This window comes from Muscardinus avellanarius (assembly GCF_963383645.1).
Source record: "Muscardinus avellanarius genome assembly, chromosome: 1".
Classification (NCBI taxonomy): domain Eukaryota; kingdom Metazoa; phylum Chordata; class Mammalia; order Rodentia; family Gliridae; genus Muscardinus; species Muscardinus avellanarius.
In genome coordinates this window covers 224696119-224709245 of record NC_137786.1, presented here as the reverse complement: position 1 = coordinate 224709245, position 13127 = coordinate 224696119, and the positions used below count along the sequence as shown (strand labels likewise).

General features: G+C 36.2%; 1 pseudogene across 1 annotated transcript; it reads left to right on the top strand.

Annotated features, from left to right (window-relative positions):
- The first annotated feature begins 896 nt into the window (after window positions 1-896).
- On the top strand, window positions 897-1850 carry LOC308279670 (olfactory receptor 5B12-like; annotated as a pseudogene). The gene has a single exon. The product of its transcript is annotated as an olfactory receptor 5B12-like (transcript).
- The last annotated feature ends 11277 nt before the right edge of the window (window positions 1851-13127 follow it).

The window sequence follows — 13127 nt, the reverse complement described above, 5'->3', positions numbered from 1 at the left end:
CCAGTCAGCACAGTAAGCTATTACCTAACAGGTGACACCTGGGGAGAAGGACCCTGAGTTCAATTCCCAGTACCATACACATATATTATAAAATTTCACATACGGTCAATGTATAAAGGGTATCCCCTAACTAAGCTCCTTATTAAAAAAGAGAATGTGAGTGTCCCTAGATCAGGGCACACACTCATCATTACACATCTTCAGCAACTAAGAAAATGTCAAGGAGAGATCAATCAGAGATGGAACATGCATTTGACAGGTTTAATCAGCAGAACGTGCTAAAGCAAGACTACATGCTTTGTGTATAAGAATCTCTGATGATTAAACTTTATGTATTTTAGACAAGTTCACTTGGGAATATTTCAAGGAGTGGAGTTGTTCAATGTGGTTCAGTGTACTAAAGAATACCATATCTGATGACATCCTATATTAAACAGTACAAATAATGCTATTCCATAAATGACAGTGTCACTAACAGTATCACTAACAATCTCATCAACATGTGCAGGAAGAGAGATGGGAATCCCATGGGATACAGAGGTAAATATATGAAATGCTGTTTGCATGCATGTATGAACACTTCAAATCTTAATATAATGTGTAATTACAATGTACCAATAAAAATCTTTTTAAAAAGAGAAAACAAAATTCCAGGCAAAATTTTGAGCCACAAGGTCATAATGTACACTACTTGTGGCAGTTGTGGTCAACAAAGGCATTTCAAGTCACGTCTGTCCACTTCCAGATGATCATCCTCACTCTCCCCACTTCTACCCAACTTCCTTCACACAACACCTGCTCGGGACAGGAACTTGGTGAGACTTCAATCTCATATTAATACATGACTAACAAAATTTTGTCACCTTACCATAGGTGCTTCTCCTGATAATTCCCAAATGAGTCTGATGGAGAATGTTTCAGAGGTGACTGAGTTTATTCTTGTGTGATTAACAGATGCCCTGGAGCTGCAGATACCCTTATTTATCATCTTTACTGTCATTTACTTGATCGCTCTGGGTGGCAACCTGGGGATGGTGCTGTTGATTCTGTTGGATGCCAGACTCCACACTCCCATGTACTTCTTCCTCAGTAACCTCTCACTGGTGGACTGTGTTTATGCCTCAGCTGTCACTCCCAAGGTCATGGTGGGGTTTCTCACAGGAGACAAGATCATCTCCTACAATGCATGTGCTGCCCAAATGTTCTTCTTTGCAGCCTTTGCCACTATTGAAAGTTTCCTCCTGGCCTCAATGGCCTTCGACCGGCACGCAGCAGTGTGTAAACCCATGCATTACACCACCACCATGACAAGCACCACCTGTGTCCTGCTGGCTGCTGCCTCCTACATCTGTGGGCTTTTGCAATCTTGTGTCCATGTCACATTCACTTTCCGTCTTTCCTTTTGTAATTCCAATGTAATCAATCACTTTTTCTGTGATATTCCCCCACTTCTGGCTCTTTCTTGCTCTGATATCTACATCAATGAGATTGTGCTCTTTGCATTGGCATCATTCAATGTTTTCTTCACTCTCCTGGTTATCTTGAACTCTTACGTTTTCATTTTCATTGCCATCCTGAGGATGCACTCAGCTGAAGGAAAGAAGAAGGCCTTCTCCACCTGTGCCTCACACCTCACCACTGTGTCCATCTTCTATGGGACAATCATCTTCATGTATTTACAGCCCAGCTCCAGTCACTCCATGGACACTGATAAAATGGCATCTGTGTTCTACACCATGGTCATCCCCATGCTGAACCCTCTGGTCTACAGCCTGAGGAATAAGGAGGTCAAGAGCGCATTCAAGAAGGTGGCTGGAAAAGCAAAGTCTTCATTTATCTTACTCTACTGATTATAATGCTTCCAAGCCAGGTGAAATATTCATTGAGAACTTGGTGACTAACAATAGGTTTAATTTCAATTATTGCTTGTCTTCTTTATCTCTGTGTAATTCTTTTACACATGAGACCTCTTCTCTTTATGCTTTGGTAATATTACTGTGTTGGAGGAATTTCTGGATGTCTTTTGCCAAAAATAGAATGGCATTTATATTCTAAGGTCAAGATTATAATCCTAGATACTACAGAATACTGTCAGTGTAAAATGTTTCACAAGTAAAGCTCATTTTTATGTGCTACAAGACTTATATTTTCAATTATTAGAACTTAGAATAACTCCATAATTCCTGTTCAAAATGTAGTCAGAATTCTTAGACATCCATGTTCCTAAGAGTCACCATAGAAAACTGTTAAAATGCAGAATACCAGAATATACTCATTCAGTATAATCTTATACTCATCCAAGATAATCTTATCCCACTTATCTGTGTTAAAATCCAGAAATCCATAGTATAATTCTTTATTATCTTCATCTATCTGGATCCTGAGCTTAAAAGACTTTGGATGGATAATGTGAGTGCTGAAGAGCATAGTATGACCTATATCTATTTAGTTCCTGCATTTCAGAGATCAAAGATAGAATTCAGAGAATGAGAAACTGTCTAAAATATATTATGTACATTCTTTACATGGTAGCTGTATTACCATGCCTAATACCATTTTTAGGCAGAAGCATCTCCCATTAAACATGCTTTTATAATTTTTCAATGAAAAAGACCAATGAACTTATAAAACCAAAATCTCATGTCTACAATATTGCTGGAAATGAAAATATGAGAAAGAAAATAAGCTCACACTCTCCCCCCAAACTACTAACTGTACCTTGAATTCTACCAACACACTAAACTCAAGATGAACAGGGAGAAAAAATCCTTTCTGGTGAGTAATAGAGGAATTAAACCATATTGATCATCAGAAGAGTTCAATCAGGTACAATCAAAACCACAGACCAGATGGAGTTTTCTAAAATGATCCCTGGGTGTGTCATGGAGTGGGAGTTATATACTTCCTCAGGGAGGCATTTGTTCACACTCTACTGTTCAAAATGGAATAGAAAAGAGTGGTTCCCACTCTTTGTCTCCACTGATCTGATGTCCAGAAAAGTAAGTCAAAGGCATGAGAACTATCTTCCACACAAGGCACTCACTGTGTGCTGCACATGCTGCTGGACACTGACAATGGGGGTATGTATTCCTCAAGGAAATCTCAAAATTGGGGTTGTAGGTCCTGGAAAAGCCAGATTAAGGAACAAAACTACTTTTCTGGGGAATTAATATTAAAAGACAAATATTTAGGAAAAAGAACACTATATAACAATAAGAAAATTGTTTTAGGAGGGACAAAGATGCTGAGGCTAAGGATGAATGCACATTTCACCTTCTCTGTGTATCAGAATCAAAGTAATGGGAATCTCTTTCTAATGAGATGGGTAAAAGAGGGAATTAACTCACTGAAATTCAGTATCATACAGAGACTCAGAGAGACTCGGAAACTCTGGTGCTTCAAAGGACAAAAAGAGAATTCATGGGGAAGAGGTAACACAAAGGAGAAAAGAAACACAGCGGATATATTGGGCATGGAACACCTGTAGACTAGAAAAGTAAGTCTGAACTTAATTGAATTAGAGTCTGCACAGTGAGGTGAGGTTTGATACACTCTCTATGCTTCTCAACACGTGAGCAGAGACCTGAGGCAGGGGCATCTGAAGGAGATAACACTGAAGCTCGCTGTTGCATGAACCCTGGTGATCATAACAAATTCTGCCACACTATCCCAGCCAGAACCTACCATATGGCCCAGGGTACACTTAGTGAAATGCAATTTAAATAGGCACAAGGAAGATTCATCCAGGAATTCATGTCGCAAAAGGGGATACACTCACTTTTCCTTTAAGTCTGTGAGGTGCTGAGAATCTAAAATTATATGATGCTGAGACATGAGGATCACAAGTCTGAGACCAGCTTAAGCAACAATGAAAGATTCTCAGCAACCTAATGACATTCTGTTTTTAAAAGGGGTGGATGGGAGTGTAGATCAGAGGTAGAATACACCGAATTTGATCCTCCATACCAACAAAAAATAATAATGCAAAGGCATAGTAATGAAAACACCAATGTAGGTATTAAAAACAGACATGAAAGCTAGTGAAATAGAATAGAAGACACAGCGGAGACAAACACACATAGTCATCTCACTCTTGTCAAAAGTACCAAAACTACATTGATAAAAAAAAGACAGCCTCTTTAACAAATGGTGCTGGAAAAGCTGGAAATCCAAATATAGAAGAATAAAAGGTCCTATCTTTCATGCGGTGTAAGAGTCAACTCAAAATGGATCAAAGATCTGAGTATAAACCAGAAGTTTTGCTAAGTGCTAGAAGAAAACATAGAGGAAACACTTTAATACATAGAAACACACAAATTTCCTGAATAGGACTCCTATTGCTCAGAAAATAATTCCAAGAATCTATAAATGGAATGGCATCAAAGTGAAAGTTTCTTCACAGAAAAGGAAAAATTAAACAGCATGAAGAGATCACCTACAGCATGGGAGAACATCTTTGCCAGCTGCTCATCAGACAGAGAATTAATATCCAAATATGGCCGGGCGTGATGGTGCACGCTTGTAATCCCCACGCTTAGGAGGCAGAGACAGGAGGATTGCACAGGTTCGAAGCCAGCCACGGTGGCTTAAGAGACCCTGTTTCCAAATTTAAAAAGAATAAAAACAGGTCTGGGAGTGTAGCCCAGAGATAGAAGGATTTCCAGGAACCCCAATACCACCAGAAAAGAAAATATCCAAAGAACTCAAAAAATTCAACACTAAATATAATAATCCATTCGATAAATGGGCAAGTAAACTAAACAGACATTTCTCAAAAGAAGTACAAATGTCTAATAATTACATAAAAGATCCCTAACATTTTCAGCCAACAGGAACATGCAAATCATAACTACACTGAGATTTTATCTCACTCCAATTGGAATAGCAATTATGAATGAAAAAGTAATAAATTCTGGCATGAATGTGAAGGGATTAAAGGAATTTATACACTGTTTATGGACATGTAAATTAGCACACCAACTTTTGAAATCAGTGAAGAAGTTTCTCAAAAAAGTTAAAAGTAGAACTACCATGTGACCCAGCTATACCCCTTCTCTGTATTTTTCAAAAAAATTGAAGTCAGCACACTTTAATGACACAGGCATAACCATGTTTATTGCACCATAACTTACAATTGCCAAGTTATAAAATCATTCTAGGTGTCTATCAACAGATGACTAGATAAAGAAAATTCCATACATGCACAGTAAAACTTTATTAAACCATAAAGAAGAACAAGATTATCATTTGCAGACAATGGGTGGATCTGGAGAGCGTCATGTTAAACAAAATAAGCCAGATTCTGAAAGACAAGAATCAAATGTTTTCTCTAAGAAGTGGAAGTTAGAGAGAAACAAGTGGGGAAAAGATGTCAAGAAAGCAGATGGAAGATTATAAGCATGGAGCAAGGAGATGAGGGGAAAGGAGGAGAGAGGGAAAGTATTGATAACTAAAATTGATTAACTTATGATGTGTGTGTATGACTATGCCACAATGAAATCCACTTTTTTTGGTACTAAAAATTGAATCCAAGGGTATTCTACATCTGAGCCACACCTCACATCCTTTTTAATTTTATCCTGAAACTGGCCACTGCTAATTTTCTGATGGTTTTGTTAAATTGTTGAGGCTAACCTTCAACCTGTTATCCTGTCTCAGCCTCCCAAGTACTGGAAATATAGGCATGCACCATCACACTCAACTGAAGCCCACTAATGTACACAATTATTATTTACCAGTATAAATAAATTAAGAGCAAGCAGAGAACAAATAAAATTTGTTGACAATCTATGTTGTTATTTTGAGGTCAATGTTTATACTACAGGATAAAGCAAATAAACATATCATTGATATAATTGAGAGCTAGAATGAAATACAAAGAATGAACAGGTTAAACAAAGAGGGTATAAGACATAATAGTTCTGAATTTTCATATGAACCAAAAAATTATTGTTTTCTAATTTGAGAAAAAGAACAAACTGTTTTCTAATCATGATCTATGTCAAGTTTCTTAGGTCCAAAACTGTATTATCTGTAATTAATTTGAATTAGTATTCAAATAAACTTTTTACCTGGCTTTGGAGACAGTCAAGAGTTTAGCAGGTTTGAGGACAACCTCAGCAACATAGCGAGACTCTCAAAAACCTAGTGAGACCCTATTTCAAATAATTAATAATAAAAAAAAAGCTGGGAGTGTTGCTGAAAAGTAAAATGCCCCTGGGTTCAATTCCCCAGTACCAAAGAAAAAATGAATTTTAAAACATAACAAATACACATGTGTACAAAATGTGATTATTGACTTTTGCCAAACTCTAGATCTGTAGCCAACATGTGGATGCAATTTTGCTACAATTGCATAAATGGAGCAGCATCCATCTGCTAAATATTTTCCTAGTAAAGCTATTGAAACTGGTCTATACAAAATTCAACTCCTTGTAGCCACTGCTGCACTGAAGATTAGCTTAATCTCTTGCCATTAGCAAAGCTCCATCAGCTTCTTCTCCCTCACCATGATCCAGATCTGGTGTCATGCTCTGCATTCAGATATCTGCTCTAATGTCCTATTCACCTGAGCAGGATCCACTGCCACACTGGCATGTTCTCCCAGAAGACCCTGCTCAACCCACTCATCCATCTAAAAGACCTGGAGGATCACCAGTTCGAGGCCAGCTTCAGCAACTTAGAGAGACCCTTAGCAACTTAATGAAGCCATGTCTCATATAAAAGCTACACCTAAAGGTACAGCTCAGAGGTAAAATGCTTCTGGGTTCAAACCTTAGTGTGTTCACGCACACATACACACCAGGAATACTGCTGTTTTCTTGATACTCTTCTGGGTTTAAAGAATACAGAAATGAATAAAGGATGAATAACATTTTGGAATGATACAATTTTTAAAATAAATTTTTTTCATGGCAGGGGTAAATATATAATAAATTAATCTACATTCTATAAATTAGTATATCTTTCTGAGTGTGGTGGCACTTGCCTATAATTCCAGTACTTGGGAAATGAGACAGGAGGATTGTAGGTTTGAGGCCAGCCTTAGCAACTCAGTAAGCCCCTCAGCAACCTAACAAGACCATTTCAAAAAAATTTAAAGTTTTTCTAATTAATATATATATATATATATATTTAAAGTTATCATTAGTGGTGTTAACCTCCATATTTTTACATAGAAAGATAGGGTCTACATTAGTGGTGTTAACCTCCATATTTTTACATAGAAAGATAGGGTCTACTGGCTGTAAGTTCTGTTTTGAGGATTCCTAGAAGTACTGAACTGTGGGACTCTGGTTATTTCCATAGGCACTATCAAGTGAAGGTTTCCTTGGGGAGTGAATACCAGTCTGTTCTCTTTGCCCCTGGCTTCCATCTCAGTGATGAGGCTGCCTGTTTCCTGTACCATAAAGTTAGATTACAGAGGAAGGAAATGAGGGGACAGATGCACTCCGTTGCTTACAAGGGATGGCTCCTCATTGTAATTGATTTTTTATTTGAATGATTTATGAAGTTCCAAACTATTGAATTTTTCATACTCACTCATAGCCTAAACAGATGAAATCTTATAATAAATACTGGATGTTTTACAGATTCTTACAGAGCTCAAAAAATGTCCACATGTGAACTGAATATGGCTTATTAGTTTTTTTATTTATGCCAATATGGCATTTTGTTGTTACTGTTTGTTTTTGGTGAATTTAATGCAAGTGGAAACTCATGAATACCCAAGAATATCCTGTCCATTCACTGTGTGCTTAACACCTGCTTCCTAGTACATTAGATAGCTTATACACTGAATCAGCTTGCATCGAGAAGTCAGAATCTCACATTAACCTTGATAACTAATAATAGACAACTCCATATATTTATGAGCCAGACTTGGGATCAGAGTTCCATGACATGCTCAGATCAGAAAATAACAAAGGCTCTAATAAACTCTTAAATACTAATGATATTATCTCTTCATCATAGTAAACCAGGAGCTAGAGCTCTTAACAATATTTAACTTTACTGGAAAACAATCATAAGAAATATTGCTTCAAAATAAGCACTCACTATCTGAATATGAGAAAGATATTTAGTTTCAAAAATTCACATTACGTAAGAATTTTTACACAAAGTAATTTTTACTAATTATCACATTTACAAAAAATGAATCATCAGTCTCCTTAGTTATTGAAATCCATGTGATTGTTCTTTAAAAGGCACACTTATTTTCTGTCCACTTCATCCTGTGTTCCTGAAGAATTTCTGGGTTCTATGGCCAGCCCATCAGAGGGCAGCATTGGATGGAGTCAGAGGTATTGTTGGACACTTTCACATAAAGCAAGTCATTTTTCTGGATAGCAGTTCCTTCATGAAAGTTTCTGACACAAAAATTTCCAAAATACCTTCGTGATTGAAAATAGTTACATTTTAAGATTATGTTGTTTGAAATGCACCGATTTTTTTCCAGCTTTAGATGTTTTTTGCTACTTTTATCACCTTTTCCCTCAACTTGATCTGCTCTTTAGCCACATGGAAAATTTCATTACTCTTTTCTTCTCATATTTAAGATCAAGTATCACCTTGTTCAAGAAAATGTTTTGTGGGACCCTTGTTCTCTAGTCTGTATCTTATTAATTGGCTGTATTTTGTTCATGAAAGGCAACTCTATCACTATCTAATACCTCATGTATTTCACACATTCATAGTTTATAAGCTTCAAAGTAAGTTTCATGAATGTAGGAATCTTTCCTGTCTTATTCCTTTTTGGATCTCCAGAACTTAGGAGAGTGATGGGCATTCTATTGCATATATTTTTAATCAGTAAATCAACCAATGATGAGTCAAACTCTAAATGGATAAATGCTAAGACTATATAAGAATCATCTAGGATAATTATCACATCTCAAGGTAAATATACCAAAGATTTTTTCTATTATAAAATATGTAACAAACTGAGAAAAAATTTAATAAGAGTAATATTTTTAAATTAAGTTTTAATATGAATACATAATGTTTAAGCAGTGATATGGTTGAAACATAAATTCTGCACAATATAAGGACTACATATGTTTCCTTTAAGTTCTGGAAAACCAAAAAAAGAAAAATTGAATTCCCACCAACTACTCATACTTTTTTTTCTTTTAACAATTTTTTTATTGAACATAAATTGTATACATTTAAACTATATTTGGTGCCCTTCTCCCCCCACCCCTGTTTTCCCTTCCCCCCTCCCACCAATGGTTGTCCAGGTTAACCATGTCTTATTCATAATTTTACACATGTTCAGATGTAGACCCTCATTAATCAAGATAAGCCTTCCTCCTCTCCTATCTTTCCATTCAAACTTTGCTGGTATTTCCCCTCCATTATCTGGAGTCCCACTGGTATCCTTTGTGTTTCCTAGTTTGGGCATATTAGAGTAAACATGTGTACCTTTTCCTTCTACTCATACTTTTTTATTGCATTTATTTTTTTAATTTTGTATTGGTGCATTGTAGTCATACATCTTAATGGGGTACAAAATGGTAAAGGCATACATGCACAAATTACTCATTTAGCCCTTCCCCAATTACCACCTCATTCATAATTACAACCATCACCCAATTATCATTCCCCACTCCCTCCTTCTCATGTTTGGCTTAGTGATTGACTTTGATATGTTTGTGAATGTAGATCATGTACATTAAGTTATTTCCCTCTTCCTCCCTTCTCTTCCCCTCAGTTAGGTGGCCTTATTTGCTCATCTATATTTTCTCCTTTCTCATCTAGAGTTCCTTCTATGACCCTTTTTCTTCTCCCTAGCTTCCGAATATTAGTGAGAGCATCCAATTATTTTTACTTTTGTGACTGACTAATCTCACTTAGCCTTAGCATAATGTTCTCCAGTTCCATTCATTTTCCCCCAATGACAATATTTTTTCTTCATGGCTGAGTAAAATTCCATTGTGTACATATCCCATAGTTTTATAATCTCTTCATCTGTTGATGAACATCTTGGCTGGTTCCATAGTTTGGCAATTGTGAATTATGTGACTGTGAACATAGATACACATGCATTCGTTTGGTAGTTTGGTTTTTATTCTTTTGGGTCAATACCCCAAAGTGGTATTGCTATATTCTATGGTAGGTTCATTGCCATTCTTCTGAGGATACTCCATACTGTTTTCTAAAGTGGTTGCTCTAACATGCAATCCCACCAGCAGTATATTAGAGTTCCCATTACTCCACATCCTCATCAGCATTTGTAGTTGTTTGTGTTTTGAGTGATTGTCATTGTAATTTAAATTAGGTGAAATCTTAGGTAGTTTTGATTTGTATCTCTGTGATTGCTAGTGATGTTGAACATTTTTATACATTTATTTATTGGCCATTTACATTTCTTCTTTTGTGAAGTGTTTATTTAGTTCACTTGCCCACTTTTGACTAGGATATTTCTTAGTGGTGAGTTTCTTGAGCTCTCGGTATATTCTAGATATTAGTCCTCTATCAAAGGAATAGTTGTCAAAAATTTCTCCCAATCTGTTGACTCTTTGTTGATGTTCTTAAGAGTTTCCTTTGCTGTTCAGAATCTCTTCAGTTTATTGCAATCCCACATATTGCACCTTTTTTCAAAATTTCTTGTGCCTTTAGGGTTTTTTTGAGAATGTTTTTACCTGTTTCTATGTGTTAATGTGTTGCACCTATGCTCTCTTTAAGGATCCTCAAGGTCTCTGGTCTGATTTACAAGGCTTTGATTCATCTTGAATTTACTCTTGTACCGGATGAGAAAGTGGGATTTATTTTGATTTTTTGCATATGGCTAAGTTTTTTCAATACCATTTGTTGAAGAGATTATTTTTTTCTAGTATATGTTCTTGACCCCTTTGTCAAAAATAATTGGCTGTAAGTGTGCAACTTTGCTTCTGAGTCTTCTATTCTGCTTCATCAGTCTGTCTGTTTGTGTGCCCATATCATGCTGTTTTTATTGCTAATGATTTGTAATATGGTTTGAAGTCAAGTATTGTTATGCTTCCTACACAGCTGTTGCTGAGAACTACTTTGGACATTTTGGGTTTTTGTTGTTCCAAATGAATTTAATAACTGATTTTCTATTTCTGTGATGAATTACCTTGATAATTTAACAGATATTGCATTCAATCTGTAGACCACTTTTGAGAGAATGACCATTTTTTATTATATTTATTCTGCCTATCCAAGAACATGGACAATCTTTCCATCTTCCCAGGTCTTCTTTGATTTCTTTTTTCAATTTTTATAATTTTATTTGTAGAGGTCTTTTGCTCCTTGGTTGGGTTTATTCCTAAGGTGTGTGTGTGTGTGTGTGTGTGTGTGTGTGTGTGTGTGTTATCCTGAATGGAAGTATTTTTCTGGATTTCTTTTTTAGTAGATTTGTGGTTGGCATACAGAAAAGCTTCTAATTTTTTTTTTAAGATTGATTTTGTATCCAGACACTTTGCTGAATTTGTTGATCAGTTCTATAAGCTTTTCGGTTGAGTTTTTTTGGGTCTTCTAAGTATAGCATCATGTCATCTGGAAACAGGTATAGTTTAAGTTCTTCTTTTTCTATTTGTACTCTTTTAATTCTTTCTCTTGCCTTATTGCTCTGGCCAGAGTTTCAAGTACTACATTGAAAAGAAGTGGTGATAATGGACATCCTTGTCTTGTTCCTGTTTTTAGGGGAAATTCTTGAGGTTTGTCCCCAGATGGGCAGGCAGCTGATGTACAGATGGCTTTAAGCAAGAAGATGATGGATGTCCAGTGTTGGTGCTGAGATAAGATTCCAGATTCAGCGCAACTGATAAACAAGAATCAGAGAGACTTGGTGAGTTATCATCAAGGAGTGCTGTGTTAGAATCTGTGCAAAGGGTTAGCTTCTGTCTGATCGCCCTAATGTATTTTCTCTCAACTATCTATGAACAACTATCTCTGAACAACTGAATTTTTACCTGGGCCTCAGTCAATGATCTAGTCAAAAAGTCAGTTAGCAATTGACCTTTGACTCAGTTTCTATCTCTATTTATCAATTCTTCACAGAAAATAGAGTTCTCTTTTTTATTATAATTCACCCAATAAAGTTCTAACACCTACCAAATACTCAATATTCTTCTGATCTCTGAAAGAGGGAGTTGAAATATATCTTCTTGTTCTAGTCTAGTTGTAATCTTAAATAAAGGAGTTAAACACATGATTAACCATTCTCTTACTAGTGCAAGATAATACTTACTTCATACCCATTTTATGTACCCTAGACCAGAACAACATTGGCTTTTATCTCAATTACTGCATACATTACCAACAGATCTCCCTGTCTCTGAATTTTACTTATTATATTTCATTAGCCCACCAAAACTTGGTCTCCCATAACTGAAAGAAAATGGGTCATTTCCCAAAGTGTGCTTTCACAAATTTCCCTCTGTTCACCATCTGTTTCTTCACTCATATAACATGAATATTAGCATGAAATTACTAAAGAGGAAAATTACTAAGTTTCTACTACTACCAGACATGGAATTAAGAAGTGATACACAGAGAGTTTCAGAGTGGTCATGTGTGTCTAATCTGACTGTCACTATTTTCTTTTAATGTTCTTTTTAGCACATCATAGAAATAAACAGGCAATAAATACGGATATCACCACCATCATCAATATCATCATCATCATTATCATTACCATCATCAACACCTCCATCTCTTCCAAATTAATAAGGAAAATAAAATATCAACTCATTCAGAGTCTGTTGAAATAAAATTTCCTTAGGTTCAGTGTGATAAAACCTTGGAATATCATTCCCATGCATTTGGAAATCCAATTCCATGTGAAGAACTTTCTGAAAATGAGATGTAAACAATTCCCTACAGAATAACAATGGGCATGGAATAAAGAAATGTCATAAAGCAAGGACCAGAAGAACCAGTAGGCCAGAGTTGTAATTTTCTCCTTAATGAGAAAACCATGAGAACACACCACCCAGATCTGATCTGCTACAGCTGAAAGCATAACTGATGAAAGCTGAGCTGAATCTAACAGTTTGTGTCACAGCCACTCTGTCCACGGGCTGCTCTCGGCCAATGACTAAGTGTATTAGAGATATGAAGGCAAACCCATTTCTGCAAGATGCAGGACTCCTATTCCTGGA